Here is a 6,000-nt window from a genome sequence, read left to right on the forward strand (position 1 = left end):
GTAGTTTACTTTTACATTGCCTGTTGTCCCCCAAATGCAACTCTGTGCATTCCATTTGGTGGCCCTTTTCCCACACAATTACTTTGGAAATTATATGACCAAGACCAAATCCAACACTATGATTAACTCTTCTTCAATTCTACATAGTTTCTACTTCCCTTCATTCTATCTAACATGGATATTCTTTCCTCCTCTACCTCACCTTCTCAGTGTACTCATATCTATTAGAGACTTAGCAAAACAGGCAAAAAAGACATTCAGAATGGATAGATGGAAGTATTGTGAGTCTAGATGCATAACTTGCACCCAATTTTGTGTAGAATTTGAGATTTCATGAACATTGGTGTTCATCATGGTTAATTGTGAAAGCTTCTTTGCCTGATACAAATCTTCCTTATTTGTCCCTGCTTCCATGACCATCTTGAGCTAAAATATTTCCATGATAGGTTAACTTCATCTGCTCTAGTTTATGGTCTCTAATTTTATGTTTTACCTAGTTTTCATGAATTTCTCAAAAACCTCAAAACCTTTGTTTTGTTTTCATTGATTCTCATCTCATACCTATGGCAATACCATCTCGCCCATATCTATCTATGGCTCTGACTTTCTAATGCATTCAGCAATGATTTTAATCCTTGGCTGACTTGATAATTAAATCTTAATCATTATCATGACCTAAGCACCCAAGTTTTGTTTGATAACAAATTAAAGCCGCTCCATATGTATATTTTTATCAAGTGAATACAGGTAGCAGATAAGTTCCATATTTTTTGCGCTACATTTATTAAATGTATCATTAACCTATTAACAACCATTATATACCTATGTCACGACACAAGGTGAAAAATAGTGACTAGATAATTTGTATTTACCCATCATGTTATCAATGAATTTATCACATCATTTTCCATGGGTTTTATTCTGAAATTCAGAGCCAAATCCTAGAACTTCAACCCTCCCCCAGGATGCCTCATATTCATATCTTGTGACTTGAGGTTGACATTCAGACCAAACTAGATAATTATGTTCATTTGTAGTTTATGCTGGCTTCAACGAGTGAAATTCAATTGAGTCTTCCTGAATTTCATTACTCCAGGAAGAGTAGATGAGTTTTAGGCAAACTCAATAATATTAATGTTTTATTTGTCATAAATGCAGTGAAACTCCAAATTCACATACATTTTATGATCTGGATTGATCTTCACATGAATCAATACAAAAAGAACCTGCAGTTTTTGCCAATACAGCAGTTAATTAAATCAAATTTTGAAATTTTCTGATAGATAAATGCTATTTTAGTGTGGAAGAGTTTCTAGAGTCTTTGGAACACTGAAACAGCAAATTGTTTGTTCTCCGACTCTTCCTATACATATTTAACTTTGTAAAGTCCTCGGGGCCAATAAATTTTATTATTATAAATGAATCTGGAGATTTGTCAGAGATGAAATTGGGGAGTTGATCTCTTGGTTACATGTTGTTTGAATAATATCATTAGCCAATATAATTAGATAACTTACCCCTCCCTCCCACTGCATTCCTCAATAACATTCCCTCAGTCACCACCCCATCCCTAACATTAGCGATGATATTTTAATATAGTGTGTGTGTACGTATGTCAACTCTAAGGCATATACAATCTAAGGAATACTCAATACAATAAATCCACTGGAGATATTGAAGTATTAATTGCACAAGAAATTGCATGCTTGAGGTGTATATGCTTTCCAAATACGTGTATTTCACTGTTTGATTATGTGAATCAGTTCTTTGTATACCCATACTCCTCACACCTTTTACTTAGTCATAGCCTTTTATTCAGTACTACACTTACCGCTTTTCATGTTCTTTGGTATCTTTAAAATCACTTTTTCACTGTTGCACCCTGGGAAACAGTATTATTAACAGTATCTGTAGAGGTCATGCCTGATGAACCAACTGACTAAACTCTGAAGCAATGCTGCCTAATACAGCACTACAATAAACCATTCTTAGGTACCTCATTTCATTCCATTCAAAATGTTTGATCCCTAACACTGCTTCTCTTACCCAGCATTCCTTCTTACATGTCTTCATCATCCCACCGCCAAAAATATGCCCTGGTTTACCTTTCCTTCGTCTTCTACAAATCTATACCAACAATTATCTCTCTTACTCTGTCATGCCTTTATTTTCATTTGTTTTCTTTACTGTCCATTTAAATGGTGGCCAAGTGCCTGGAAAATCTGATCTCTTTCTGTTCTTTAATTGAAATATTTTCTGAAATATCTCAAAAATGCCATGTAATAGTTGCATGATTACATGGTTTTATTTACCAGCAGATTAGCTGATAGGTATGTTTAGACATAACTAATGATCTTTACTATCTCAGCATCATAGCCCAGTGAGCACCTCATGGGAGTTCCCTGGGGCCGAACCGGCTTCCATATGCATGGAGTGGGCCAATGAATGATACTATTTTGGCTCTAGATTTTGCATAAACATGCAGTCAGGAGCCAGCCACTGCCAGTCGATTGGCTTCCATCTGGTGTGCATGTTTCAGAGGCGATTGCCAGAGTGACTGGGTCCCATATAGGTTAGGACGACTGCGTACTGGAAATCTAAACCAAAACTTCTCCCCCAAATGATAGTTCTATAACCCTTACTCCTTTCCTCTTTTGTATGTTTCCTCATTTGTTGGTTTATTTAATCTTCAGCAGTGTTTCAAACATTTCCAATCATAAGCCGCTCCACTTTTCCCATGTTTCTGATCTATAGAATTCCATGCTTAATACAAATGTTTTGGTTCCTTGTTTGCAACCTAGGGTTTTTCGAACATAGTAGTTACCTCTTCTTCATGGATGCCTTCTAAGCTTGAGCTATTCTTTGTTTACTTAGGTCAAACTTCTTCCATCCCAAGTTACACTGCTGCCCAGGTAAATGAAGTAATCTACTTACACTCCTCCAACTTTAATATCTGCCTTCACATCTTCTCTTCCATACACAAGAATTTTAGCTTTCTTCTTGTTAATGCTATGTTATTAAGTATTTAGTCCAGATAGCATCCATAGAATCTCTTACTTGTTGAGGTCATAAAACTATGAATTACCATGTATAGAGGAAATTTATCACATGTATTCGCACAGTAGACCTGTTTTGGAAAGGAAAGAAAGTAAAAAAGATGGTTTGCATGCAGATCCCTTCCTGGAAAAGGGGCTCTCTGTGGCCTTCTTCTGTCACTTTGCTTTGTATGGGTTAGACATGGCTGTTTGAAGAATAAACTAGAAACAAGAACCTTGGATGAACACGTCTTGATAAGGGTTTCCCTGATTGTTGCTTTTACCCATAGCACATCCTTAACTCCCCAAATTCCCTTCATTCTCCCCCATTTCACCTGCCAACCATACGGTCATGGGTTCGATTCCAGCCTGGGTGAATTTTTGTCCACCTAGGGATTGGATGTATGCAATTCTTCAATGTAATGTTGAAGGAACTATATGTCTCAATCTCACCCAATTAAGTCTATTAATAAATATCATAACTTAATTTCTCTCTCATTGAGGTGTCCTTGGTTTCCTCAATACATCCTACTTATGGTATTGACCTTTGGCACCCACTCACTCCCAAGGACAACACCACATTCACCAGTGCTAATGGATAAACTTGGCATGCAAGAGATTGTACTCAATATTCCCTGTATATTCCAAATTATTTTGCTTACTGTCCATATTGTTTTGTATAGACGTTAAACAGAAAAATAACATGATTCACCTCAGTACAACAGCTGGTGAGGCACAACCTGTGTGGAGGGGAGAATGAAGGAGAGGGAAAGACTGCAAAAGAAAATGAATCAAGCAAAATTAGCATGTTTTTTATTATAGATTCTGCTCAAAATCAGGTAAACTCATTCCAGTTAGGGCACAAATCTCACTACACTTCCATTTTGAGTTATGGTAAACATCTATATAATACAGGTCTTATGTAGTTTGCAGTGTCCGATTCCCTCGCTGAGGCCCTGAGCTTAAATATGCCGTTAGTCAATTTATAGCAGTGACTTGCACAGTGCAAGGTCGACTATTCTGCACTTAACCTTCTGAATTGGACCAAATTCTGTGGACTCCTTAGATCATAAAACCTTTATACAACAAATTTACCTTGCCTCATTTGGAGTGGACATGTCATGTAGGGCAGAGTTTAGTAACATTAGTTTAAGTGCAGGTAGTAGCTCTGGAATTGTTGGCTGGCCATTTAGACTGAGGTTAAGTTCCATGAAATTTAGGCCTTCATGTTCATCTGAATATTACATATATTGAAGTACCTTCACACTCGCTCATCACTTAGTGAACGAATAACCTAAAGTATTGCCATTAAAAATTTTTAAATATACCATTGGAATACCCCTCAACTAATTCAGAGAGGAATCACTTTGTAATAGATGAGATTCAAACTGGGATGTGAACCTGATCACTCACCAGGAATAAGAAAATTCTTTTTAAAGCTGAGAAAGACCTCTAAGGTCTTTGCTCATGGCACATGTGAAACTTTTTTCACATCTAAACTCAAATATTAAGAAAGGCAAAAGGTTTCTACGGGAAGTCACCTCCAATTAGGCAACAGCATTCTTCTGAAGAAATTTCAAGATGTACATGGGAGGGGACCATGTCCTCTGATAAGCTTCATCTTGATCGAGTATGTAGAGGAGAAAGAAAAAATATGGAATCATTACTGTATATTTAAACTTAAAAAATATATATAATTAGCAGGAAGTAACTGAAAATCTAGAGAATATTTTTAAGTTATTAGCCTAGTACCAACATGACATTTTATACAATTAGACATATGACAGTTATGTGAATTTGAACTTAAAGAATGGACAACAGTGATTCTGACATGTTTTACTCGAGCCTTTTATGACTACTCCATACACTCCCTACTTGATCCAAAAGTTGACTTACAAATGACCTACATTAAAATCTGCTAGAACATAATTAAAACTAAAATAATTCAAAACTCAAAATTCTGGTTTCACTGTCTCCTAAAGAAAAATCCTGAAAATAGACCAAGTCGGGCCATGGACTTTCTCAAATAATTTAGTCTTGGAGCAATGGGAGCAGCATTACAATTAATCTTAGAGCTAAATAATAGATATTTATTGCACACCAATTGCAACAAAAAATAAAACTTTTTGCTCATGATGCACTGAAGTGAAAACTAATAACTTCCTCTATCACCATTCCAAGTTTTATTTTCAGCTCTCAGAACATCAACGATCTCCTTTACCTTCCCCTTTCAACACAGAAAAAAACAAGTTTCCCAGAAAATTTTACTATCCAAAGGTAAACACAAGAAAAACATTAGAAATAACTTTTAGGGTACATATGTAACCTAGATGATCATCCATTTCTGCTATATTAAAAATATATAGGTACCACACACTATCATTCAGTGGGAGACGTTCATTCTTTTTTACATGTGCCACTAACTACGTTTTGCAACAAGGAAAACTGCCCTCTTACATAGTTTTGTCCTTATAATGAATATAAATGTGTTAACAAGCCCAGTCCATGAAAGAGAGGGAGGGGCTGCCATATAAATCCTATTGAGCACAAGCCACAGCAGTGGATGTTTTCTATCTTACTTTTTTATGAGAAACTTGAGTTGAATTAGCCAAGGATTTACAATGCTACAATGAAGTGAGCATTGAGATTGTTTGGTTGTTGGATCTATGTAACTGGAGCACATCCATTACTTAAAACTTGAATTGACTTAATCTAAAGAGACTGTGGAAGCAGCAATGTATTAGGTTCAAGATTCATATTGCAACAATGTATAGCTTTGAAGATTTAAGAAGCTCCGCACACACTGCATATCATGTGTAATATGCTACAATGTAGCAAAATATTTTGAAGAGCATTCATTCGGGAGGCCTACCAATGAAGCATATTACAGCACAATTACAATGTTGTTCCTTATTGATGCAGGGCCAAGAACTTGAATTCCACAAGCTGAAAAATGTATGAGATA

This window comes from Hetaerina americana, unplaced genomic scaffold (assembly GCF_022747635.1).
Source record: "Hetaerina americana unplaced genomic scaffold, ioHetAmer1.1.p SCAF_4, whole genome shotgun sequence".
NCBI lineage: Eukaryota > Metazoa > Arthropoda > Insecta > Odonata > Calopterygidae > Hetaerina > Hetaerina americana.